The following is a 27657-nucleotide window of genomic DNA, read 5'->3' as shown; positions in this document are numbered from 1 at the left end:
AGGAGCAGGGGTGGGGAGCGGGGGCCGAGCCGCGCACGCCGGCCAGCGCTCAGCCTGCATTCATTTTAATATTTGACAAATCCAATCGACTGCGGTGCGGCGCGGCTGCGCCGGGGGAGATTTATGGGGGTTCCGGGCGAGCGGCTGCTCCTGCAGCCCGTCTGCCCCACGGCTGGCACGGACCCTGGCGCTGGGCGCACCCCCGGGGCCGTTCATCCACCCAGCCCTCGGCCGGGCTGCAAGGAGACCCCAGCCCCCCGGGCCTGGCTTCGTAGCGAGGCGTCCCTGCCCACGGCACCCAGTGCCCAGGCCCGGGGGAGCCAGGGCGCTTAACCCTTTCGCTGCCACGGAGCTTCCTCTAAGCCCGGCAATGTGTGGCCCGGGCTGGGGAAGACAGAGCGATGCAGTGGGGGAAGCGGGGCTGGAGCGAAGGGCTGGAAACCGGGGCCCAGCTCCACGTGAGCGAGTCCCCTCCCATCACTCCTGGGGAGAGCCTCTTGGAGATGCGTGCTGGAGGTACCAGCGAGAGGCGGGGGCTGGCAGGCCCCTGGGTCCATCCTCCAGCCCTATCTACTCCCGGAGCTCACCGGTGCCCGTCTGCTGCACCCCAGGATTCATCCTGCAGAATCCGTGACATCACCCCCATGCAGGGCCCTGCCGGCCCCGGGACCCCAGCCCGTCTCACCTGACAGCCCGCCCCGCGGTTCCTGGTTATTGCGAGGTCCGCGCGCGTCGCTCTGGCGCCAGGCTGCCCCTCCCCGCGCGTTGGTGCCCCGCTGCTCTGGTGGGTCGAAGTGGGTGCATTTCTCGCTGCAAGTGTCAATCCCGCTCACCGCTAATCCCTGGCCGCGCCGCCGGCTGCACCAGAACCCAGCCCAGCCAAGTGCCGACGGGTTGGGGGGCAGGGCAGGGACCCCTGGGGCACCAGAGAGGGGGTCCCAGACACTGCTCCCCGGACTGCGGAACCGCCACAGCACCTAGAGATGGGTGTGCCCAGCCGGGTCCCATCTGGCCCGTCTGCCAGGGGCTGGGCCCTGGGCAGAGGTAAAAGTGCCAGCAACGGGGCCCCGGCCCTTCCCGCGGGGCGATTCCTGGTTAGATCCAGCTCCCTCTGGGGAGTTTCACCTCTCATTTCGCTTTGCCCAGCCCCGTCCTGGGCCCTGGCAGGCCGATGTACAGCCGTGCCCGGGGGAGGCCGAGGCTCCGGGCCCCGAGAGCAGCACCCCTGGCTCCCAGGGGAATGAAAACATGTCAGGGCGCAAAGAGAAGGCCCCTGCCCCCTGGCAGCCAGCGCCTGGGGCTGGGAGGACGGCGGGCGAAGCGGCGCTGTGCTCTGGGGGGGCTCTGCCCGCTGCAGGGACTGGCCCAGCCATGGCCGCGGTTAGCTGAGCCGTCGCTGGCCTCGAGGTAGCGCCGCACGCGGCCCCGCAAGGTCACGCAGTGCTGCAGGGAAGGCAGCAGCCGGCTCTGTGCCCCGCGAGCTGACGGGAAGCCCGCTCCCATGGTGAGGCAGTGCCGGGGCAGGCAGGAGCCAGGAGAGCCGCGTGTTTCCGGTGCCGGAGAGGCGGGCGGGCGGGGGGCACGGGGGGGAGAGGCAGGCTAGGAAGGCAGGGCTGTGGGCAGGCTCTGCGTCCGGAGCAGCCACGGAGTGCGGGACCGGCAAAGGGCCCCCACCCCTGAGCGTCTTTGTGGTGATTGGCCCCGGACTGGGGGTCTCACCTGGCCCCGCCTGGTGCCAGGACGGCTCCCGTGCAGCGGGGGAGCCCCGGGCCAGCGCTCCCAGGGCACAGCCCCCGAGGCCTTGGCGTGGCTCGTGGCCAGCCTGGTCCCTGGCAGTGCCCCACTGCAGCAGGGCTGGGGGGTCGGCAAGTGACTCTGGAGGGTTCAGAGACTGGCCCATGGGGAAACTCAACCCCAGGGCTAATCCGCTCGTTCTGCGGGGCTGGGGCACCTGCCCGCTGCGGGGGCAGCAGGGAGCGTCTCCCACGGCTGGGGCGGCATTTACTGGGACTCTCGGAGTCCCTGGCCAGAAGGGCCCATTGTGGGGATCTAGCCCGGCCCCCGGTCGTCCTAGAGCAGAGCTGTTGGAGAACCCGCCGGGCGGGAGAACCCACCACCCCCGGCTCAGCTGGCCCCAGGGAATTTCTGCCCGGTAAAGACCTACGCCTCATTTCCGGGCCAGCTCCAGCTCCCAGCCCCTGGCTCGTGTTGGCCCTTCGTCTGCTAGCCCGGAGAGCCCCTGGGCAAGGGGTTGTTCCCACTGGCCTGTAACCACCGACCCCGTAGCGGCTCTCTCCAGTCCTGGAGCATCTCGCTACACGGCAGCTTTCGGCTCCTGTCCCTGTGCGCGTGGCCCTGCCCTGCCCCTCTGCAATTCACCAACGTCCCCCTGCGCTGTGGGCCCCAAGCCAGACACGGGGTCCCAGCTGCGCTCGCCTCGTGCTGGTGCCAGGCCATGTGTCTCAGCGACGGCACAGAGGCACTGCCAGGCTGGTCAGCCCAGGGGCCCATCCACCCTGCTCTGTGCCCACGGCCACGGCCAGCTGCTGCTAGCACCCCGCAAGCTACCCTGCCACCACCCCGCCAGCCGCCAGCCGCAGGAGGGACCCCCACGCCTCGCCCGGCACAAAGGGCTGCTGGAGGTGACCAGTGCGCGCAGGTCCCTGTAACAGAGACGTGCAGCTACCCAAGCCCCACAGATCCCCCGCCACAGAGACCCCTCGCCCCACGGATCCTGGCCTCCCCACCCACACAGATCCCCCACCCCATGGATCCCAGCCCCACACACACAGACCCCCCCTGTCCCACGGATCCCCCGCCACAGAAACCCCCCGCCCCACGGATCCTGGCCTCCCCACCCACACAGATCCCCCACCCCACGGATCCTGGCCCCACACACACAGACCCCCCTGTCCCATGGATCCTGACCCTCGCCACAGAGACCCCCCGCCCCATGGATCCTGGCCACCCGCTACAAGGACCCCATACCCATGGATCCTGGCCCCCGTGACAAAGTGGGAGTGTTCTTAATGTTTTCTCTGAATCCTGTGTGCCTCAGTTTCCCCGGTGTGGCACTCAAGTCCCTAGGTGGTGGGGTAAGGGTGTGTGGTCATTGCAGAGGCCCTAGCGGGCAGGTGTGACGGCCGCCTGGCTGCCCGGGCCCAGACAATGGCTGACACTAGCCCGAGGTGTTGGCGAACAAAGCGAGAGCTGGAGGCCAGGGGACCTGTTTGCCCGGGAAGGAGGCGAAGGGCGGAGGGGGGGTGAGGGGCGTGGCTGAGGCCGGGCTGCTGGAAGCGGCTCAGTCCCCTGGGGTGGGGTTCGGGGGGCGAGGGGGAGGAGTCCAGGCTCTGCCCCCCGAGAAGGGCTTTGCCGACGGTTCGCTCACAAGAGCTGTTCCACGCTGCGTCCCGCCGAGGAATAAACCCGCCTCATTTACCTCGCTGGCCGAGAGTCGCGGCCGGCTGCAGGCGGGTGCCCGGCCCCTTGGGCGTGTGAGGCTTCCACAGGTGTCTCCTCCGGGGCGACGCTGCGGGGGGCTCACGCCGGGAGAGGGGTGCTGAGCGCTGCAGGCGCTTACCCTGGCGCGAGGGGGCCCCGAGGGGAGACGCGCTGCGCTAGAGTCCTGCCCGCCTTCCTTCAGAGCGGGACCAGAGCCCCCCCAGTGAGCCGGGACACCCCCAGCCACTGGATCCTATGCCCCATGGATCCTGGCCCCCTGCACCCCATGGATCCCACGCCCCATGGATCCTATGGGCATCTCAACACCCCATTGGAATCGTTTGGGCTGGAAAGACAGTCTCTGCCGGCCGCTCCCTGCACGGGCCAGCGCTGCTGAAGCTGTGTGCGTCAGGCACCTTCCCTGAGCGGCCCGCGAGGAATGCCCCGGGTGGGAGTGGAGCCCAGTGCTGACGTCACGCTGCCCCTTGGCTGGCCCGGCCCAGCTCGCTAGGACAGCCAGCTTGTGACCCGTGGGGACGACTGTGATGGACCCCCCAGGAACCGGGCCCTGGGACCACCCAGGCAGGACTTTAGTGCTCGGAGTCTGCCTCCCCCCGGGTCCCCACACACCCCTGCGGCCTCAGCTCCCCCTGGATGGGACCCTGGGGAACCCTTCCACCCCCCAAAGGGCCGGGCGCCCGCCTCACAGCCAGGGCGAGTCCCAGCTAGCGCGGGAGGCAGGAGGTTTGTTCGTTCTCAGGGTCGCAGCGTAGGACTTTGCTAGCAGCGCAGCTGGGAGTTACTGGGGAGCCCCATTCTCGGGCCCTGCTCCCCCGACCCCGCACGGGGGACTGGCCTGGTTCCCCAGCCACCCCCCGACACGTCCCCTAGGCCCTCCCCCGCCCTTTGTCTCCTTCCCGGGCTACGTGGCCATTCCTCTTGGTCTCCACCTGCCACAGCCTGTCCCAGCTGCCTGACTCAGGCGGGCAAAGGCGCCTGCCCATTGTCTGCGGACTGGACGTGTGTCCGGGGAAGGCCCATCCGCCCCCCAGTGGCCTGTGCAATGACCACACAGCCGGGTCCCCGCACTGGAAAACATGAGTAACATATGGGGAAACTGAGGCACACACACAGCAGTCAGAGAAAACCCCAGATACCTCCACTTCATCAGACCTCCTCATGTGAAAAATGGGCCAACGTGCTGCAGCCTCGTCTTCCCGCTGCCAGCCCCCCTCCTGCCCCTCCAGCTCTGCCCCATGGCTGGGTCTTGTCAGAATCCCAAACTGTGAGCTCCCGGGGGCAGGGACTGCCCATCGTATGGGTGTGTCAGTGCCCGGCGTGGCCCGGGAGGGTCTGTAGGTGTGTCAGGGCCTGGCACAGCATGGAGGGGCTCTACAAGCGTGTCAGGGCCTGGCGTGGCACAGGGGGGGGCTGTACAGGTGTGTGCAGGGCCTGGCACGGCCTGGGGGACTGTAGCAGCGCGTCAGGGTGCCCCGGGCTCGGTGCTAGGACCCAGCTTTGAAACAGGCCCCAGGAGCACCCGTGGGGCCTGACTCCTCCCCCACATGGCCTCACCGCCCCCCAGACGGAGCCCCTGGGCTCTAGCCTCCTGCCTCGCCCCACGGACACTGCCCAGCGAGTGCAGCTGAGCCAGACGCCGTGTCACAGACCTTCTCCCACCGCAGGGACCCAGGGGCCTCAGCAGGCGTCGGCAGCGGCCCCCGGTCGCCTCCCCGGGCAGCCGGGTTCCCCACTCACCGGCCCCAGCACCAGGAGGCCTCCGGCCAGCAAAGGGTCGGGCAGAGGCCAGCCGGGCCCAGCCGGGGCTCCCTGCAGCCAGGCTGCCGGGGCAGTCCCTGGTTTCCCTTCGCTGGCCCTGGGAGCCCAGTTTTTATCACCTGCCCCGTCCACACGCTGCGCTCCCTCTCCAGCGCCCTGCTGAGCAACGTCTGTCCATCCATCCGTCCGTCCGAGCCCAGCCCTCGGGGTTCCCATGGTCTCAGGAGGGCCCCCCACTGAGAGAGGCTGGTCCCTGCCAGACCTGGGGGAGACAGCCCCCTCACCCAGGACAAACCCCAGCACCGGCCCGTCATAGTCAAGTTGCAGGGCGGGAGGTCTAGGTTGGACATTAGGAAAAAGTTTTTTACTAGGAGGGTGGTGAAGCACTGGAATGGGTTACCTAGGGAGGTGGTGGAATCTCCATCCTTACAGGTTTTTAAGCTGAGGCTTGACAAAGCCCTGGCTGGGATGATATAGCTGAGGTTAGTCCTGCTTTGAGCAGGGCGTTGGACTAGATACCTCCTGAGGTCCCTTCCAACTCTAATATTCTATGATTCTATGATAGCCAGGGCTGGGCGCTGCACCCACGTCCGGGCGGCCGGCTGCGTGGCTCAGAGGCATGAGAACCGGGCAGCCGGCAGGCGCGAGGTGGGCGCAGGAATTCTCCATCGCCCCAGCCCCGCCTCGCCAGGAGGGGGATTAACTGCACCGGAGAGACCCCGCCCGGTGCCGGCACGTGTGGGCAGCGAAGCCGCTGCAGCAGTTACAGGGGGACCAGCCATCAGCGTCGACACAGCTCGGTGCACGGCGGAAACTGAGCCGCACCTTGGAACATTCCCCCCTTCCTCACGGGGCCCGGCCTGGCGCAGCGTACTGGGGTGTCAGGGCCCGGGGCGGCCGTGCCGGCGCATGGGTGCAGCGCGTGGGGGTGCAGGCGGCCATGCTGGGGTGTCACAGTGCAGCACGTGGGGGTGCAGGCGGCTGTGCTGGCCCATGGGGTGCAGTGCCTCGGGGTGCAGCGCGTGGGGGCACAGGCGGCCATGCTGGGGTGTCTCAGTGCAGCGCGTGGGGGTGCAGGCGGCTGTGCTGGCCCATGGGGTGCAGTGCCTCGGGGTGCAGCGCGTGGGGGCACAGGCGGCCATGCTGGGGTGTCTCAGTGCAGCGCGTGGGGGCGCAGGCGGACACACTGGTGCGTGGACGCAGCGCGTGGGGGCGCAGGCGCCCGTGCAGTGCGCAGCGCCGGGGAGGGCCAACAGCCCCGGCTGGCAGCCAGGAGATAAGCTCCCGTCTCATCCTCACTGCCGTGAAGGGAGGCAGATTTATGGCTCCCAGCTGCGATTTACTGCAGCTCAGGGGGGGGGAAATCGATCGCTGCTCCCCCCGCAAGGCAAACACACCAGCGCAGCTCTTAACCCTCGCAGGGCTGAGCCGGGCTGGGCCGGGCGACACAGCTCCCGCGGGCAGCGGAGGGCCGGATGTGGGGAGCCCCTGGCTGCAGGGAGTCCATGACCCCGCCAGGCTGGCACCCCCCTGGCAGCCAGTGGCTGAGACGCGTGGCATGTGCAGGCCACGGATCGGTGCCATGAGCAGAGGAGATCCAGCCCCCCATCCCCCTCATGTCCCTGGGCTCCCAGGCCTCTCTGAACGTCCCCAGCCTCGCTCGGCCCGTCTCCCGCACCCGGCGGCCGTCTCGCCTGGAGCCCACCCGGCAGGAAGATGTCGGGGATCCTACTGACCCCTGTGCCAAGCGGCTGGGCCTGGGCCCCTGCAGCCCTGCAGTGTGGGAGGGACCGGGGCAGGGGCCAGCTCGGGGCGTGCAGAGCCGTGGCGGGTGGCTAGCAGCATCTGCAGGTGTCCCTGTGCCGGGGCCGGTGCCAGGCAGGCGAGCGCAGGGGCTGGCTGGGAACGACGCCCCATCTCGGTGCACGCGGCCCCCTCGGAGGGGTGGGGGCTGCAAGCTGCTCCAGGGGGGCAAGCTGTGGGAAGACGGGGCTGCGGGGGATGGGAACGGGGGCAGTGGGGGGCCGGGGCGGCTCTGCAGCAGCAGGGGCAGAGGAGCTGGGCCGTGCAGAGCTCCGGCCCCGTGTCCGGCGAGAGCAGACCAGCGAGCGCGGCAGCGCGGGGGGGGGGCGGGCAGGGGGGTGTCTCTGTGGGGGTGTCGCGGCTGGGGGGTGCCGAGGGGCGTATGTGGCAGTGCCACAGCCCGGGGGTGACGCTGCTGGGGAGGGGGAGCAGCGGCAGGACAGACAGCCATAGCCTCCACAGACAGCTGCAGGTCCTCGAGGCCGCCCCCTCCGTGGCCCCCGGTGGGGGGAACCCCCCCCCCCCCCCCGGATTCCCGCAGCGCCGCCGGAGATCATCAAACCCCCACGGCAGCCGGTTCCGCATCCCCGCCGGGCGGAATCGCAATCAGCATCAAGAGCCCCCGGCACCCCCCCCCCCGCAATGCTCAGCTCCCCCCGGTGCCCCACAGTGCCCCCCTCCGCTGCTCAGCCCCACCCCACAGTGTCCCCCTCCGCTGCTTGGCGCCCCCCCCGCAACGCTCAGCTCCCCCCAGTGCCCCCCAGTGCCCCCCTCTGCTGCTCAGCCCCCCCCCCCCGCTGCTCAGCTCCCCCCGGTGCCCCACAGTGCTCCCTCGGCAACGCTCAGCCCGGCCCCAGGCTGCCCCACCGGGCCCCCCCCCCCCCCCAGGAGCTGTGCAGCCCCCTGGCAGGGGACACAGCGGGAGAGGCCTGGGCCATAGGGAGGTTGCGGGCACGGGGCTCCGGCCCTGCGGGACTGCCTGGGTCTGCTGGCGGGCCCTGACCCTGCCCGGCAGGGGAGCGGGGCCTGGGCCGGGCACAGCGCCCAGCACGGGGAGTGGGGCTGACCCAGCCTGCCCGACGGGGGCCCAGCTCCTTCCCCGATTGCCCCCCACTGCCTCTGCCACAGGGACCCTCCTCGCGCTGCCTGCCCGCTCACGCATCCTTCCCCGCGCCCTCCAGGGGCTGGCTACGGGGCCTGGCCTCTGCCTCTAGGAACCAGGGCCGGGGCCAACCAGCTCCAGCGTCAGCAGTTCCGAGCAGGGTGGGACCATGTGCCCGGCCCGGGGCGTGCGGCTCAGAGCCCCCGGAGCGCAGGATGGGTCAGGGAGGGACAGGGCCCGGCCTGGCGGGAGAGCGGGGTGAGGACGAGCAGCCCCTGCCCGTCGCCAAAGTGCCTGCCCCACTGCCCACGCCGGGGCCCGAGTGCGAGGGCCGGGGCCCAGCCCGTGGGGAGCAGGGAGCCGTGCCCGGTGCAAGAGACGCGGGCCCAGCCTCCGGCCCCGGCCCAGCTCCCCGCACGCCTGGGCAGGGAGCCCCTGCGAGCCCCCGCCCGATGCCTTCCTTTCCTGCTGTCTCCGCTCTCCACGGCACCGAGCGAGCTGTGAATAATTCACGGCCGTGCACCCGGCCCGGGAGTTCCCGCAGGCGCCTGGACGCGGAGCCAGCCTGCGCCTGAGCTGCAGAGATAACGGCTCCCTGCGCGGCGGCTCTGCAGGGCCGTGCATGGAGCCCAGCCGGCAGGAAACTGAGACGCTGGCAGGAGCCTGCTGGTGCCCCCCACTCCTGCCCCACAACCCCCGGGCTTCCCCACCCCCAGCTCTGCTGGTGCCCCACAATCCCGCCTCGCACCCCCCTGGGCTTCCCCACCCCCAGCTCTGCTGGTGCCCCACAATCCCGCCCCACACCCCCTGGGCTTCCCCGCCCCCCAGCTCTGCCGGTGCCCCACAATCCCGCCTCGCACCCCCTGGGCTTCCCCACCCCCCAGCTCTGCCAGGGCCCCTCACTCCCACCCCGCAGCCCCTGCCAGCCCAGCCCCGAGTCCTCCCTGTGCAGAAGCTGAGATTTATTCCCAGCCCAGATCAATAATTTAAAGGGGTAAAAGTAGGAATGAAAGTAAAACACCCACAAGTGTCTGAGGCATCAAAGTCAGCGTGAAGGTCACTGCGGAGCACGGGGGAGGGGAGGGGAGGGAGCGTGGGGGGCCCAGGGGAGCTGGGGGTGCCCACAGAGCTGGGGGGGCCCGCAGAGCAGGGTGAAGGCCCTGCAGAGCCCAGGTGCCAGCTTGCCAGGACCTGGGGGGCAGTCACAGGAACACCTGCCCCTTGGCACCATGCGCCCCGCAGCCTCGGGCACTGTGGGGGGGAAGCGGGTCGGGCATAAGACAGGGGCACCCAGCGAGGGGCAGCGGCCAGAGCGTTGTACCCAGCCGGGGCCCGGTGTTCCCACCGGGGCTAGTGGCTCCAGTCCCTGGGGGGCTCTGTCCTGTCTCCCCCCATCCGGAGTAACCGACCCATGGCCACAGACCCGAGTGCTGAGCCCCCCCCCAGGGTGTCGGGGGAGGGGCTGCCAACCCCCATGTTGAGGAGTCACAGTCTGGCCTGGGCCCTGGCGTGTTCGGGGGGAGAAGCACCTCTCCCCCACACAGTGTTAGAGCTCCAGGGGTGGGGCCTCACACAGATGCTGCTACCCCCCCCCAAGTTCCCCCAGGCCCGGTGCCCCACTATAGAGACCCCCTGCATGCCCAGTCCCCCCCACCCCCGCCCAGGGAGCCCCCGCGCTGCATTCGCTATTGCTGCTCCCCAGGACTGGAGGTGGCTCCGTCGCAGCTGGCGCTGAGCAGGGGGGCCGGGCTTGGGGGGGTGCTGGAGCCTGGGGGCAGCTGTGGGCAGGGCTGGGCCCCACAAGGCGCCTGCGCGGGGAGGCAGCAGCATGGGGAGACCCAGGCGCCAGCGGCAGCGCTGGGCACGGCGGGGCGGCAGGGTCCCGGCTCAGGGGGCTGCGTGGGGAGCGTGGGGCTCCCGGCCGTTACACGCAGCAGCGTCAGCGTGGGCCCCCCCCCCCCGCAGCGGCCAGGCCCGGGGCTGGCTCCGAAATCAAGACCTTTGACAGGATGATGCCGGGCGGAGGGTTTGCAGGATGGGCCCATTGTCCCTGCCATGCCCCCCCCACGCACCGCGCTGCACCGGGCCTCCACCAGCACCCGCTCCTCCCTCCCCGTCCCACGTGCCGGCACCTGGCTACCCACAACACGGCGGGAACACACTTGGGGCACGGTCTGACCACAGGGGGATTTACTGTCATGTTTCTAGGAAGCCTGCATGTGCCTCAGTTTCCCCCAGGCTGCGGGTTACCTGGGGGGGGGGGTGTAGGAAGGGTTGTTGCTCTCTGCAGAGGCTCCGGGTGCAGCTCTCTGGGGCCTGGGCCCCACGTCAACGGAGCTTTTGAGAGGGCAACGGCAGATCCAATTGCCCAGACGTGGACACCTAGCAGCCAGCGCCCCACAGATTGCCCCATAGATCCCCTCTGCAGGAAGCTGAGCCACACCTCCCCAGCCGGAGAGCAAAGGACTGGGGCGGGGGGCTCGTGTGGGCTGCGGAGCAGTCGGGCACAGCGGGCGCCTGCCGGAGGAGATCAGACGGACGGACGGACGGACGGAGAGACGGAGCCTGAGCTCAGGGGTCACTGCAGCTTGCTGGGCCTGGGGCCGAGCAGGGGGGCTCAGCCGTAACCGTCATTCCTCCGGCCAACCCTGGGCTGCCCGTGCCAGGCCCAGCGACTAACCCCCCGCCCGGCTGCGTGTCCCTGCAGACGCTGGCGCAGGGCGCGCTGCTCCCTGGGACGGGACACGTCTCCCTCAGGGTCTGTGTCCGTGGGACGCGCTGACCAGAGCTCACGGGACGCAGCAGGGGGGCAGCAGGCCCAGGGGTCCGGTCTAGCAGGCGGTGAAGCCACGTGGCTTCCCCTGGAGGGAGAGCGAGACCCCTCGGGGCCTGGCCCACGGACGGGGCCTCCCAGAGACTGTCCCCGAGCTGGGCCCTGGCCCCGATCCTGCGGGTCTGTGCCCTGTGCCCTCACAGGGAGGGGCAACGGCCCATGGTGCAGCCCGGGCGGGGGAGCGGCTCAGCAGGGACCTGACTCCCCTCCCTGTGCTGGGGCCGGGGCGTTTCCATGGGGCCGGGGCTGTTCCCTGGAGCGAGCGGGGCTGCAGTGACTGATCCAGAGCGTGGGCGGGCGCAGGCGGGCGCAGGCGGGCGCGGGGGCAGGTGCAGGAAGCTGAGCCGGGCACAGCTGCTCCTTCCCCATCACTGCGGCTCGGGGGCAGAGATGGGGGGGCTGCCAGGGCCCTGCCCCTCCTGCGCTGGCTGGCAGGCGGCCACCCCATCCGCACCTGGCAGGCGGGCAGAGAATGGCTGGAAAGGAGGAGGAGGGGCCGGCAGGGGGGGGGAGGCCGGGGACGCAGCCTAAATTCCCACAGCCATCTGCTGGGCACGCTGCCCATGGGGGGCCCCCTTCGCCGCGCCGTGGGCCCAGAGCCTGGCCCCGGGCCATCCTTCCAACAGCCCGGACGGACCAGAACCAGCGCAGACCCCCGCCAAGAGAGAGCCTGCCGGCACGTCCCCTCGCTCAGCCCCCTGCGCCCCGGCACCATCCCGGCGGGGGGCAGTGAGTGGGCTCAGGGGTCACGCGCTGCAAGGGGTCACCTGACAGGCGGCCCCACGCCGGCTCCCCTGTCCAAGGGCGCAGCCCAGGCGTCTGCTGGGAACGGCTCAGGGTGAACGGGCTCAGGGGGCCACAGACCTCCCCGCCCGCAGCGAGAGCCGGCTGGTGCCCCTCGCCGACAGCCCAGTGACCCTGGCCCTGCCGCCCCCAGACTCTGGCAGGGCGAGGTGCCAGCCCGTGGCCCCGAGGCTGGGGGCAGCCTGCTCCGGGGCAGTTCCTTCAGGTCCCAGCTGCCAGCAGGGCAGGCGCCTTGCGACCCACAGCCCCGGTGCGGGGCACGGGCCAGGCACTGTGGTGCCCATGGCATGGGGCTTTCTCCACGCCAGGCGCCGAGCCGGGTCCCGGGACCGTACGCGTGCAGGGCCCAGTCCGCAAGGGGGGTGCAGCCCGTCACACACACTGTGAGCTGGGCCGGGCCGGGCCATGGCGCTGTGGGGCTGGCGGCGTGCCAGGCCCCATCACCCCGGCGTACGGGGGACGACCCACAACACAGCGGAGCAGGGGCTGCCTCGCTTTGTTCTTATTGGCACAACGAGCGGGGCCACCGAGCCATGGGCAACTCAGCCACAAGGGCCTGGCAGTGCCGCGGGCAGGGCTCCAGTCGCAGCCAGGGTCAGCCCTGCCCCACGGGGCGGGCGGGGAGATTGGGGGGGGGGGGCTGCTCCTTCTGTCAACTGCAGAGCAGAAACAAGAACCCAGGAGTCCTGGTGCCCAGCCCCTCCCCGCCTCCCCCGCTCTAAGCACTAGACTCCACTCCCCACCCAGAGCCAGGATAGGACCCAGGAGTCGTGGTGCCCAACCCCTCCCCCCCCCCGCTCTAACCACTAGATCCCACTCCCCTCCCGAGTTCAGGAGCTCCTGGGGGCGTTCCTGGACCGCGTGGGTGGCCCCAACCCAGGCCCAGGCGGTGCCGCTCGGGACCCCCATGCCCAGCCCAACCCAGCATATCTCAGAGGCGCAGCCCAAAGCTCTGGCCGGGCTGGCTGGGAGGAGCCCGTGGGCACCCTGCCCACAGAGCCCCGACTCCTTCTCACCGGGTGCCCCTGCCTGGCACCATCTGAGCCCCAGCCCGGGGGAAAGGGGCTGTGCTGGGGTGGGGGAGGGCAGGGGACCAACCCTGGGTAAACACAGGGACTGGCTGGAAAATCCCCGGGGGGGGGGGGGGGGGGCAGGGAGCTGGGGGCCCTGAACCCGGGGGGAGGGGGGCGCTGGCTCAGCAGAGGGAGGCGGGGAGTGGCGCACGGATGGCTGAAGGAGCCTGGGGGGCAGAAAGGGGAGGGGAGAGCCCCTCAGATGGGGGGGGGCACGGTATAGGGGTCCAAGCTCCCCACGACTGCCCCCACCAGATGCGGCCCCGCTTGGCCACGCAGCTCCAGCACAGGTGCCAGGCACGGACGGACGGCACAGTCCCACGCCCCTCCCCCCCGGCTCGCCCCTCAGCCCAAACCATCCCTCACCCACACAGGAGCCTCCCTGCAGCCGGGGGCCAACCTGTGCTGCAGACACTGCCCCGGCCAGGGGGCGTGGGGGGGACGTGGGGTGACACTGCCCCAGACCAGGGGGAGCTGTCAGGGGCAGTGACTCGGGGGGTGTAGGGGGCTGGGGGACCCGCCGGTCGGCAGGACAGCACCAGTGCCAGGCAGACGCCAGCACCCAGCGCCTCGGGCCCAGGCTCGCCCGGGGAGCCCAGGGCCGTTCACGGTGCCGGGACTCTGTGACCTGAGCTGCTGGTGCAGCACCGGGCGGGGCCCCACGCTCCACAGGGCTGGGGGGGGAGCACCCGGCATCGCTGCTGCCAATCCCCCGCTCAGGGCCGCTCCTCGGCACCAGTCCCAGGGGAGCCCCCCCTTTGTCTCTGCCTCAGTTTACCAGGTACCCCTTCCGCTTCTGCCACCCCAGTCGCAGCCCAGCCAGCCCCCCACCCCCGGGGGCCCACAGTGCTGCCAGAGCTGCCCCCAAAGTGATGACAACCCCCGATAGCCTTTGGGGGCTCCACAGAACCGCCAGCCCCCCAATGCCCCCCGCACAGTGCCCTCAGCCTGCCCCGATGGAAACCGCGGCCGGGAGCTCAGCTCCCCCGGCCCATCCTCACCACCCCAGCCTGAGCTTCGCTGTACGAGCCCAGCCCAGCCCTTCTGCCGGCTCCCGTGGAACAGCCGCGCCCCGCCCTGCCCGTCCTGGCACTGTGGCACGGCCTCCCCAGGACAGGCAGAGCCCCCGACCTGGACGATGGCCAGTGGGGAGTTTGCTCACCAGCCCCCAGGCTGATTCATGCCCCCACTGCACGCCGGCAGCTTCCCCACAGCAGAACCAGCCGCCCCTGGGAGCCATTCAGCCGGATTCCAGCACAGCCCACATGCCCCCTCCCGCTGAGACGGGGGCGTCTCCCAGCCCCCAGCCCACGCCTGCCCTGGCCAGGCCGCCCCCCGGGGAGCCAGGCAGCCGTGCACTCACGGTTTGGAAGTCGCTGGCATTGCACGTCTCGTTCACAAACGTGCAGCCCAGCAGCATCTGGCCCAGCTCCAGCTGGTGGCCCGCGCGCCCGTAGAACTCCTGCAGGTCGAAGGGCAGGTGCTGCTCCTCCGGGCCCCAGGCCAGCTTCCCCGACAGCCAGTCCAGGGTGGCCCGGTCCGTGCCCGCGGGCGCCAGGGGCTGCTGACTGCTGTCCAGCAGGCCCAGGAGCTCCCCTGCCCAGAGCAGGTCGTGGCTGGTCAGCTGGGAAAGGCGGGCGCGGTTGAGGTTGCAGAGGGTGACGGCCGGGAAGGTGGCGTGCGGCGCCATCTCCTCCTCCAGCTGCGTGTTGTGCGGGTACTGGAAGTAGTAGCCCACGCGCTCGGCATAGACGTGCACCAGCAGGGCCAGCGAGCCCAGGAACGCCAGCGTCCAGAGCAGGGACCGGCCCGTGTAGGGCCTCTGCCGGAAGATGTGCTGGATGCCGTGAAGCGAGGAGCGGCTGGCGAACTCCTCCAGGCTGGGGGGCCCAGCCGGTGTGGCCACCGGTTCTGCCACGCGCCCAGCCCGGCAGCTCTCAAAGTGATGGACGGCCACCACCCGGCGGGGCCCCTCTGACCACATGGGGCCGGCAGGCGCTGGCTCCCCACAGGCAGCCACTCGAAGATGCCCCGGCAGGGGCTGCCCGGCGGGCCCACGGCACAGAGCAGCGAGCGAGCGCAGCTAGGACTGGGCTCCGCAGGGATCCTCCTCTCTGCCCCACGGGCGTGGCTAGCAGGCCCGGAGCCGGTGAACGCTAAGTGCTGAGACCGCAGAGACACTCAGCGCTCAACACGTCCCGGAAGAGCCGGAGCGGGGCAGGCAGAGCAGCCTGGAAAGCGCAGGACGAGCGCGGCTCACATCCCCGGGGACGGGGCCCTCATTGATCCTTCGCATCCTGCCAGCTCCGTGCACTTAGCGCCGGAGCTGGGGGAGCAGGCAGGCCAAGCCACGGGCAGGCGGGGGGGCATCAGAGAGGGGGGAGAAGAGGCTGCAAGGGGCGGTTTGCTCCCCCCGTCGGGCCCCAAGGGGCACTCCCGGCCCGTGCGGGGCGGAAAGCGGGCAGCCTGCAGCCTGACAAGTGAGATGTCTGGGGTGGGAGCCTGGGGCGCTGGTGGGGGGCGGCTGGCCCAGCCAGAAGGGCAGGCGGGAGCAGGACCCCGCTGTCAGAGGTCGGACAGTCAGGGAGCGCGACACACCCAGCCGCAGTGTGACCCACCCCAGAGAGCCCAGGGGGCAGCCGGGGAGGGCTGGGGCTGCCCGCCGGTGGCAGGAAGCTCCCTTTGCTGGGGGCCGAGCGGAGGCTGGGGACGGGGCAGGCAGGGGGCAGAACTGGGGCCACCGTCCTTGGGCAGAGCTCTGGGCTGGGTCGGGTGCAGGGAGTGAGCCGGGCCTGCCAGAGGCTGGGGTTGATGGCTGAATCAGGAGGATCCCAATCCCCCAGGGCTAATTGAGCTCATTAACACCTCGTCAGCCCAGCCCAGCCCAGCTGTCTAACAACCTGTGATCAGCCAGGCTGTGCCCCGGCCGGTCCATGGGCTGCCCAGGGTTAGCGCCTGGCTGAAGGAGACAGAGCTGAGACACGCTCCAGCCCCATGAGCTGTGCCCTGCGGCTCCTGGCCCTCCCGGGGGGCACTGGCACTGGCACTGGCACCTTGGATCCAGCCGGTCAGTCTCGCTCCTGCTGCTGGATCCCGGCCCAGGAGTGACCCCCTGGCCAGGTCTGCCCTCCCAGCTGGGCACGGCCTCGCTCTGGCCCTGCAGCGCCAGCTCCCTAGTGCCGTGGCGTCTCAGACGCAGCGTGTCCCGCAGCACCTCGGCTCCCAGCCTCCTGGCGGGGGAGGAGTTGGGTCCCCAGCGGGGCTCACGGCCCCCAAACAGATCCCAAAGCGTCAGCCCCGGCTGCCTGCCCCGGGCGGAGTCTGACCCTCCAGGCTCGTCCTCTGCCAGACACCAGCCCACGGGGCTTTGCCCTCGGCCCACCGAGACTAGCTCCTTCTGCCCATCGAGAGGGGACTTGAGACCCCTTCCTCGGGGGTCCCGGCTCTCCTCTGCGTCCAGCCCCTCCCCGCTGCCTGGGGTACGAGTGATCTGCCCCCAGGCGCAGCAAAGCGGCTCCTTGAGCTCGCAGGCTCCCGCTGACCCCTTGGCCACGAGTGTGGGGTGACCCACCCCAGCCCATTGGGCCTGGTGGCAATTAACCAGTGCCACCGGAGGGGGGCATTGGCCACGGGGCAGGTGCAGGGCCATGCTTGGCTGGGAAGGCGCCCCAGAGAGTGGTTCACAGGCAGCGGGTAGAGCCTGGCGAGGGGGTCCCGCAGGGATCCGTCCGGGCTCCCGTTCTGTTCAGTGTCTCATCCATGACTGAGATACTGGCACGGAGAGCAACCACTTACACAGCCTGCGGCGATGCCAAGCTGGGGGGGCTGCCATTGCTTTGGAGGAGAGGATTAAAATGCAGAATGATCTGGACAAAGGGGAGAAATGGTCTGAAGTAAACAGGATGAAATTCAGCCAGGAGGAATGCAGAGTGCTGCACTCAGGAACAATCAGCCGCGCGCACACCAGGGGAAATGACGGCCCAGGAGGGAGAACTGCGGAAAGGGGGCTGGGGCTGGGGGATCACAAGCTAACTCTGAGCCAGGAGAGTCACACGGCTGCAAACAAAGCGAACACGACTCTGGGCTGTGTTAGCAGGCGTGCGGTAAGCAGGACGCGCTGTAATTCCTCCGCTCCGCTCTGCATGGATCAGCTCAGCTGGAGTGCTGTGTTCAGTGCTGGGCGCCACCTCCCAGGGAAGGTGGGGACAAACTGGAGAAAGTCCAGAGAAGAGCAACAAACACGAGGAAAGGTCTAGAAAGCAGGAGCTAAGAGGGCAGATTGAAAAAACTGGGGCTGTTTAGGCTGGAGCAGAGCAGACTGAGGGGGGCCGTGAGAACAGTTCTCAAGTACATGCACGGTTGTTACAAGGAGGAGGGTGATTAAACTGTTCTGCTAACCTCTGAGCACAGGACCAGCAGCGATGGCTTACATTGCCGCACGGGGGGTTGGCTGGACATTAGGAAAACCTCCTCACTGCCAGGGAGTGAAACCCGGGAATCAATGGCCTGGGGAGGTTGTGGGACCTCCGGCATTGAGCAGGCCAGGCAAAAGCCTGTCAGGGACGGGCTAGATCATCCTTGTCCCTGCCCCAGTGGGGCCCGTCCAGCCGACACTGCCTGGGGTCTGTGCGTGGCAGGCAGGCAATGCCTGGGGCGGTGGGGGGGATAATGGTGATCAGACAGGCTGCAGCTCTGCAGAAGGGAGAGGACGTTCACAGGACCCGGCCGCACCCCAGGCAGATGTGAGACTAGGTTCCTCACAACATCGGCGGGCAAGGAGCGAGCAGAATGGAAGGGGGGCTGCCAGCTCCCTGGGATTGCCAAGTTTGGGGTCCCCATCTCTTCCTTGGGGAGGATTCCCCAGCTGGATCCATCCCCCTATCCCTATGGGGGTGTCACCCAGAGGCCCAGGCAGGGTCTGGTCTGGCCCATTGAGCCAGGTGCTGAACCAGGTGCTGAACCAGGGCCCCAGCCCCCAAGAGACCCCATTTCCTGACCGTCAGCCCAGCTTCCTGCTGCTGCCTTTGTTCTTAGCCCCCCCGAGTGCCCCACCCCGGCATCCTGCCCCGCTGCCAACCTCACCCGCCTGCCCTGTCTGGGCCGGGACTCTGCTCTCTCCTGCTCCGTCCCGCCCCCAGCCTCAGCCCGGCTCCGTCGGCGCCAGGGAGGTCCCTGCACAGCCCCCCCAGCCTGCCAGGCTCTGCCTCCTGGGAGCCCCAAGGCCTGGGTTCAAGTGTAGCAGGGCCCCGTGCCCGTGGCAGGACCGTCCAGGCTGGCTCTGGCTCCCCTGCTTTAGGGAGCGTGATGCCGGCCAGGCCCAGCTGAGTTCCCGGGGCCTGCGCTCCCTGCAGGGCTCTAAATCCATTAGCTTCGCATAATTAGATTTTTCTCAATTACCAGATTATGATAATTAACCGCTCGTTTGCAGGAGCCGGTGCTAATCCGGCGTGTCGCCTGGCACGCTGCCAGCCTGCGCGCATGTCACCCGTGGAGCTGGGATCACAGACCCCGGGGCAAATGTCAGTGAATGGCACTGACGCAGCCTGGCTGGGAGCCGGGGGGCCGTGTCAGCCCCTGCCCCGCTCCCCCCCCCCCCGGCCCTGACTCGCCCCGGCGCCCGTCGGCCCCCCACGCCCTCCCTGCCCAGCTCCACTCTCCCAGCGCCGTGTGCTGGCCGGGGACAGCTGGGACCCAGACGGCCCCACGTTCAGGCTTGCGGGCAAGGCCTTCCCCTTGCGCGCCCCCGCCCCTTGGCTCCTGGGCCCTGGGGGAGCAGGGGGTCGCTGCACTTCTGTGTGACACTTCCAGGCCTACCCCAGGGGTCGCTACCGCCCGCTTACAGCACGAGGGAACCCATCTGTGCCTACCGGGAGAAACTCGCCCCAAACTCCCGCTGCTGGCCACACGAGCACCCCACTCCGGGCTCCGCGAGCCCCGCTCTGTCCCTCTGCAGGCCGGCAATTCGCACCCGCAGCCCTCAGGCTCACGGAGCCAGGCCTTGGGCGGAGCAGAGAGAACCTGTCTCTGAATCTATGGAGATACTGAGCCCCAGAGCTCTGCACCGGCCCAGGGCACAGGCCCCCCCACCTGTGTGTGCACCCCCTGCTACACTCCAGGGCCCAGTGCGACAGGCGCAGAGGAGCGCACGGTTCAGACGGACACGTCCTGTCCACCGAGAGTCTCTGTATCCTAGCGAGGAGAGGCTGGAACTGACGAGTTCCACTCAGTTACCTCACGCCAAGGCAGAGAGCGAAATGCTGACGTAGTTTGGAAGGGTTTCATACAAATGCCAGAAGTCTAAACACTAAGACAGGTGAGCCTGAGGGCCTGGAGTTCAGTGAGGACAGTGAGATCACAGGCAGCGCAGAAACACGGCGGAAGTTGGGACCATGATATGAAATTGCTGAACTACTAACTGTGGTGTGTAACCTATCGCCGAAATCAGCTTCTGTACCCGGTGCCCGGAGAGTAGCTAACGTGACACGCGATTTCTAAAAAGGCTCCAGAGGCGATCCTGGCAATCGCAGGCTGGGAAGCCTAGCTGCAGTACCAGACAGACTGGTTGAAATGTTAGTAAAGAACAGAATGATCCGACACACGGCTTCTGTCAAGGGAATCCTGCCTCGCCAATTCACTAGAATTCTCTGAGGGGTCAACAAACACGTGGGCAGGGGCTCCAGTGGCAATAGGGCGTGCATGGCAATAGGGTACGTGGACTTGACTTTGACAAGGTCCCTCGTGAAAGGCTTTTAAGCAAAGTGAGCTGTCCTGGGAGAAGAGGGAACCTCTCCTGGATCAGGGACTGGTTCAAAGACAGGAGCCAAGGGTCAGTTTTCAGAATGGAGGGAGGTGAATCGTGGTGTCCCCAGGGCTCTGTGCTGGGACCAGCGCTGTCCAACAGTCAGAAATGATCTGGAGAAGGGGGTAAATAGTGAGATGGCAAAGTGTGCAGACGATGTCCAACAGTCAGACGAGAAGAGTTACAATCCCACACACCTGGGTGCCTGGGCACAGAACGGAGAAGAAGTATGGGTTGGATGAATGGACTATAAAATGGATAGAGAACTGGGAGCATAGTAAATAGTGAGATGGCAAAGTGTGCAGACGATACAGAACTACTCGAGACAGCGATGTCCAAAGCAATCTGCGAAGAGTTACAAAGGGATCCCACACACCTGGGTGCCTGGGCAGCAAACGCAGCTGAAATCCAGGGCAGGTCGACACGTACAATGCTGCACCGACACAGCTGTTGCGCTTTAAGGACGAGGCTCTGTGCTGATGAGAGGGGCGCTCCCAGGGGTGTAGTTAATCCACCCCCCAAGAGGCAGTCGATGTGTCAGCAGGGGAAGCCCTCCCACCGAACTAGCACAGTCTCTCCACCGAGCAGGGTCAGGTGGTGTAACTACATCCATCCGGGGCTGGGCTTCTCGCACCCCTGAGCGAGTCGTTCTGCCAGTGTCTGCAGCACGGACCAGCCCTAAAGGTTTGATAAATGCAAAGCAACGCACCCTGGAAAAGAGAATCCCAGCGACACAAAGAAAACGAGGGGCTCTAAACGAGCTGCTGCTACTCAAGAAAGATCTCGGAGTCTTCGTGGCTAGTTCCCTGAAAACATCCACTCCATGTGCAGCTGCAGTCAGACAAGCTACCCGCATGTTGTGACTCATTAGGAAAGGGACAGATAATGAGACAGAAAATATCATGTTGCCACTGTTGTATGCTGTAGTCCTATGGGTCCAGGATCTAGAGAGACAAGGGGGAGGAAATATCTGTTACAGGACCAACCAGCCTGTCCGTGAGAGAGAGAGAGCGGCTTTCCTGCTGCAGGGAGCTGTGCTCAGGGCCGGGAAAGGCGCTAAACGCGAGGTGAGGCAGCTTATTTCCCACGAGTTGTTAGCGCTGCTCCTAGGGACCGTTCGAGGTGAAGTGGCCCATTAACACCCCTGCAGCAAAGGGGGGCTGTGGGTTACAGATTGCTGTAAACAAACCCAGGGTCTCGGTCAGTCCCTGGGGTTTAGTGTCTGGCGCGGCAGAGAGATGAATTTACGCTCCCAGCTCCTCTCTGGAAGGTGTTTGCAGGTTTCCCCTGAGGCCGAGGACGGAGCGGTCAGGCAGGGACTGAGCGTGCTGGGGGACAGGGTGTTTTGCTTTTTATCATTTGCCTGGGTGAGTTCAGTCCAGAGCGCGGTGACTGCCTGGGGTCACCCACATATCCTCAAACTGCGCAAGCCACCCTGACAGAAATCTGTCCCGAACCCCCACGTCTGGCCTCAACGTCGCCAAGCAATTCCTCACAAGCCAGCTCCACAGAGCCGGACCCACGGGCTCAAAGCGGCCAGACCCTGGCAGAGCAACTGCCGGCAACTGCTGCTACACCCCCCGCACACCGTTCCAGCTCCAGGGGACCCACACGTGCCTGGCACAACACAGGTGTAGCTCACCAGGGCATGAACGCCCCAGCAAGAGCCGCGTGGGCACCGCGCCCTCCAGTGACCTCGCCCAGGAAAACGGTAAAAGACAAAAGCAGCCTGTCACCGGCAGGCGAGCACTTCTTCTGGCGCGCTCGCTGTCTGCCTGACCGCTCCATCCTCGGCCTCAGGGGAAACCTGCCCCAGACGCTCAGAGCCGAGCCTGGGAGTGTGAATTCAGCACCCTGCGGAGCAGGGGCAGAGCCCAGCGTGGCACGAAAGCGGGTCTCGCTCACCAGCAGAAGTTGGTCCAAGCAAAGATCTCCCTCCCCCGCCTTGTCTCGGTAATGCCACTATAAATGCCCAGTATGCCCACTCCTGGGCACTCCTTGGCCGTGGCAGAGACCAGGCGCGGCACCGGAGCGCAAAGATGGAGAGCGCTGGGGGAACAGACCCGTCTGGGCCCAGCCCTGGTGCAGATGGTAGCTGGGCACCCCCGTCGGCAGAGGTAACGCAGGGGACATGTGGGGTCACAACCCCCCAGTTTGCTGCTTGCCTTGTACTTCGCGTGCTCAGTAACACTGCTGGCAGCGGCTGCCCTTGCCCCCCCGTCCCCCATCAGCTGGCCTGGGTCGTCTCTGCCCCTCGATGCCCAACAAGAAGTGCCTGGTTCACCCGAGTCTTCTGGGCAGCAGGGGGAGGGGATCCCGGGGCCTTTAACCCGTGGGGTGGGGGTCGCTGGGCCCTTGGCCCCCCAGCGCAGGCCATGGAGGCTGCAGCGAAGGGCGAACAAGCCGTGTCAGCGGCTGGAAGTGGCAGAAAGCTGCCCACAGGGGTCACAGCCCACGGCTACTGCACCCCTAGCCCGTCTGGGCTCCAGCAAGGGCCCCCGGTCCCCCAGCTCCCCCCCGTCCTGTGGAGAGCCGTGAATCCCGGCAGCAACCCAGGGCGACGTGCAGGGTCTGCTGCAGACTGTTCTCGGCGGGGGGAACAGGCCTCGGTGAGCGGCGCACCTGGTTCCTGCAGGTGTTGCTTTGCCTGATTGTTCTCCGCACATGGACGGCGTAGCTGGGCCGGGGGCCCTGGGCGCTTTGCAGCCCCCGAGGGGTCAGTCGCTCCCGTGGGGAGAGGCGGAGCTGGGCTGGGCTGGGAGACTTGGTGCAAACAGTCACTTGCGAGGCAAACTGGAGGGCCAGGAGCAGGGCGGTTTCGGGGGAACGAGCTGGGCCGTTGTGCCGACCCAGTGCGGCTGTTCTGATGCTCATATGAGCCGAGAGAGGCCGTGGGGAGGCTTTCCTCCCAGGGGCAGCGCTACGTGCGATACCGAGATGGCCAGCGCCGGGACAGCCCTGGTGAGCTGCGATGGACGTGCCGTTCTCCTCCCCGCCAGAGGAGGTTTCCTGTGCAGGGAAGGCAGGCTGGAGGCTGGGCTGGAGGGGAAGAAGAGACGCTACAGAGAATCAGGGAGGCTGAGGAGTCTCAGCCCAGGAGACTGGCCAGCGTCCAGCAACCAACCCTCAGTCACACCCAGTTGCCCCTCCTCTGTCCTTGTCTCTTTCCTGGGCAAACTCGTCACCTGGCCTGCAGCTCTCTCACGGCTCCAGCGCGCTGCGGCTTGCTGCACGGCTGGAGACAGACGAGGACGGGCACCGGAGAGAGGAGCAGGAGGAATTCACACAGCTAGACATTTCCGATCCGTAGCAGGCCCTCGGCGTGGAAACTGTGGAAGAGGCCTCTGAAGATCCAGCGGGTCCCTGGGAGCGGAGAGGTGCAGGGACACGCGTGTGGGTGGCGGCTCGGCCCAGCCGGTGAGAAAATCCCACTTGCCCACAGAGTCTCCAGCTGACGAGGAGACAGATGATCCCAGCTGGAGATTCCAGACTCAGAGGAAGGTTCTGCCGGGGACAGGTGACAACGGGGCGGAGTGCTGCCTTCCCGGCGCCACACCACGAGACGTCACGCTAAGATTGGCCAGGCCGCTGAGGTACAGGGGCCAGGCTCCGTGGGTGATGGGTCGCGTTGGCACCTCTGACGCTGCATTGCGGGACGTCCTACAGACAGTAGGCGACACCAGAGAACTCAGCAGTGTGCTGGAGCAGAAAATGTCCCGGATCTGCCTGGATCCGGCCTGGCCCACGCACAAAGGCAGGCAGGAGGCAGGAGATTCCAGCTGCGACCCGCCAGCTCGGTGAGGGGTGCAGGGTGCAGGGCTTGGTTTGGGAAGGTTGGTCCCCGTCTCTGGGGACGGGGGGCCGCACCTCAGTAAAAGGGGGACCGAGCTCCCAAGGGACAGGCTGGCTGCAGTAGTCAGGAGTGGGTTAAAGCAGCAGCAAAAGGGGCAGGTAAAGAGGGCAGGGGGGAGCACTCAGCCAGCTCCAAAGCCAGGCACTGAGAAGAAAGTGACAGGAAGAGAGAAATCCCTGCATTGCCTGGCCACCGGTGCTGGGCCGGGGACAACGAAGAGGAACTGGAGTCGCTCGTTTACGAGCACAGAGTCGCTCCAGCAGGTGTCACGGACCGACTGGGGGATTAAAAGCACTGATTAGACCCCATTTAGGAAGGACTGAGTGGGCGAAAGGGGAGGGGGAGGGGCACTGTCAGAAATGGTGTTGCCTGCTTCCGAGTCCGGGCTAACCCAGAAGAAAATGGCCTCGAATGCGATGGCTCCGTGTCCTAACAGGTACAGCACAGACCCCGAATCCCTCCAGGGAGCAGGATGAGCAGCTCGTGAGGCACCTGCCTACCATGTGTACGGGGAGAAGCTGCGTGACCACGGGGCTCATCAGCCTGAGAGACGCGCTGGCGGTCTCCTGCTGAGCTGCTAAAACCGCCCTGGGATTTCAGAATAGCACAGGGCCAATTTGCAGCCAACATGGGGGAATTCTCTCGTAGGCCCTGTTGCGCCAGAGAAGGAGGAACTGATCGCAGAGCTAAAATAACCAAACGGGAGCTGAGATCAAGTGTCCAAGAGTGGATCACCTTTGTGATGTGCAAGCAGAGGAAAGCCCAGACCAGCAATGCAGATACCTGGTGCTTTGCCTGGGCCAGTCTCACAAAGCGGAAAACAACGATGAGCCAAAAGCACTTGGGAGGAAAATGTAATCAGAAAAACATGAATGATAATTGGGAATCGTTTAGGACCACGTCCTAGAGGCCTAAAAGCCACCAGCCTACACCTGAGGAAAAAGGCTGTGCTGGTTCAAAACCACCCTAGTTTGGAGAGGAAGTGAAAGTGTCTATACAAAATTGTATCTAGATAAAGAGGAAGCTGATACTCATGAATATAAATCAGAAGTTCGGATTGTCGGAAATTGATAAGATAAGCAAAGGGGCACAAAGAGAAATCTATGGCCAGGAGAGTTAATAGGAGGGAGTTTTTTTAATATGTTAGGAAGAAAAAGAATCCTGACAATGGTACTGGTCCATTCGTAGATGGAAATGGTAGAATTATCAAAAGCAATGTAGAAAAGACAGACATGTTCAATAAATATTTCCGTTCTGTATTGGGGGAAATAATAGATGTAGTCCCATCAACACTCTCCTGTCTCTGGAGCATGTTAAACAGCAGCTACTAAAGTTAGATGCTTTTAAATCAGTGGGTCCAGAGCACCTGCATCTAAGAGTTTTAAAAGAGCTGGCTGAGGAGCACACTCAACCATTAATGTCAATGGTCAGTGAGTCTTGGAGCACTGGGGAAGTTTCAGAAAAGTAGAAGAAAGAGAATGTTGTGCAGTATTTAAAAGGGTAAATGGGGTGATCCAGGTAATTACAAGCCTATGGGTCTGACATTGATCCCAGGCAAGGTGATGGAGCAACCGATATGGGACTTGATTAATAAAGAATTAAAGCAGGGCAATGCAATTCATGCAAATCAACATGGGTTTATGGAAATAGATCCTGTCCAGATAACTTGCTTTTTTACGAGATGACAAATCCGGTTAATAAAGGTAACACTGTAGTGCTGAGGTAATATATTTAGACTTCTCTGTGGACGTTTAACTTGATACAGCACGACACGATTAAAAACTAGAACGATATAAAGGTGACATGGCACACATTAAATGGATTAAGAACTGGCTAGCTGATAGTTCTCACAGTGTAGCTGTACATGAGGAATCATCAAGCGTGTGTTTCTCCAGGGATGGGCTCTTGGCCCTCCGCTTTGTAACGTTTTTAATCAATGACCTGAAAGAAAACGTAAAAACATCCTGGATAAAGTTTGAAGATAACACAAAAACCGGTGGAGGGGTAAATAATGACAAGGGCAGGTCTCCTATTCAGAGAGATCGGGATTGGTTGGTAACCTGGGTGCAAGCAAACAGTGTGTGTTTTGAATGAGGAGAAACGTGCATCTAGGACCAGAGAAGGTTGGCCGCACGTACAAGATGGGGGAGTCTCTCCTGGGAAGCAGCGACTCTGATAAAGATTGGGAGCTTGTGGTGGATGATCAGCTGAACACGAGCTCCTAGTGGGACCCTGCGGTAGAAAGGGCTAATGGGATCCTGGGGTGCATAAACAGGGGAATCTTGAGTGGGCGTAGGGTGGTTATTTTACCTAGTGGGGGTGCTGAGAGCCATGGAACCAAACTGCGAACCCTGGATATAAAGGAAAGCACTTCAGGCCAGGGGGTGCGGCAGCCCCTGGCACCCCAAGTTCCAGCACCCACACCTCTGCCTTTGGCACCGGTGCGAGCTGGTTCTGGTGCCCACAGGTCGAGAAGGATGCTGATAAATGGCGGAGGGTTCACAGAAGAGCCACGAGAACGATTAAAGGACTGGAAACCTGCCTTAGCGACAGACTCGAGGAGCTCAGAGAGAGGTCAGGGGTGACTTGATCACCTACATGTGGAACAAATATTTAACACTGGGCTCTTCAACCTAGCAGCCCCTTGGGACATGGGGGGGTGAAATTGGCAATGATTCGGAAGCAGCTCAGATACCGACTGCTTGTTCAAATCTACGCCAAGGAAACCCCAGGGCAGAGTCTGCCCAATGGGAAATGCCGACAGGCGCCATGGGGAACCATGGGGCTGGGACGATGGCTCTGCATCGTTTGGGGAAGTTGTTCGTGAATTGTCCTAGTCAAGTACAATTATGGTGTACCAGACATGAGAGGCTGGGGAGAGGAAGGGTGGGCAAAGGCGGTACCAAGCTTCAGAGAAGGAAGGAAGGGCCATCCTGGCAGTCACTGTTGCTAAATATAATGTCTAGCCCCAGGAAAATAATAGAACAAATATTACGAGCAAAATGCTTCTGAAGAGCTGGAGCCACCGGCGCTGAGAGCCTGTGGGCTTGTTGGCGTGTGTCTGGCCAGGCCTGTGTGATGCTCTTTGTAATACAGTTGCTAACTGAACGGATGCGAGGTGACAGGAGGTGTGATATATCTGGGTTCTATTACAGCGTTGGATGTAGCGTCTCACAGAATTAATTCCAATTGGCATGCCTGGGGCCGTCACGTGGCTGGGGGCTGGCTGAGGGGACGAGCCAGATATCAAGCTGGCGAGAGGCGCCTGGGGCCGGAGTCACATCCAGCCTCGTTTAACATGTTCATCGCTGCCTGGGGCGGGGGAGGCAGCACGTGCAGAGATCCCGGACATGGTGGATGGAGAACCCTAGGAGGCAGCAGCTGGGCCCTGGGGGCGAGAGGGGTGGGCAAATCAGACGTGAGCGTCTTGCCGTGTGCCCTGGTGCGGACGGCTCAGTCGTTACTCGCCAGCTGCCAGGCCCTTCCCGCTGGGACGCTCCCTCCCTCTCCCGCTGTGGGGGGTGACCTCTGGCCGTGCTCGCGGCAGCGTCTCGTCTGTGCTAGAGCCCAGCATGGCGCTGTCCCGTAACTCCTTCCGGGCGCCGTCCCTGGCTCCAGAGACTCGCTAGAGGTTGGCACCAAGGTTTGAATCCTGCCCGGGAGCCTCTGCCCTGCAATGAAGCCTGCTGCCCCGCTTGCCTGGGCACAGTCCGGGCTCGGCGTGGGCGGCTCGATCCGACGTGTCAGAGACGTGCCGGGGCAGCCCCAGGAACCACGAGCCGTTACCGACTCCTCTGCCATCCCTGGCGAGCAAAGCGCCACCGGCGCTGGCTGCGTGAGCACACTGCTGCCCCCTTCGCTGTCCACAGCTCCACTCGGGAACCATTTGGGGCCAGATTTGGACCCCTGTGGCCGTGCTGAGCAGCTCCTGCAGCATCCATGGGCAGGAAGGGAGCTGCTCCGGCCCGTACGCAGCCACGCACTAGTCTGAGGGAACACGCGTCGGGGCCAGACTGTGTTTGCACGAGCCCAGCCGCTCCGCTCCGGTGCGCGGCATGATGGGCTGCTTTGCCCAGTGGTCCCGTTGGCTGGCATCGGGTCCCAAATCTCTGGTGTTAGAGGCGGGGGTAAGGAAATGTCGCTCCACTGGGTGTCTGAGCAAAGGGCAGC

Source organism: Emydura macquarii, unplaced genomic scaffold (genome assembly GCF_026122565.2).
Source record: "Emydura macquarii macquarii isolate MOO-44397 ecotype Brisbane River unplaced genomic scaffold, CSIRO-AGI_Emac_v2 contig_965, whole genome shotgun sequence".
NCBI lineage: Eukaryota > Metazoa > Chordata > Testudines > Chelidae > Emydura > Emydura macquarii.
Note: the sequence above shows the minus strand (reverse complement) of the source record.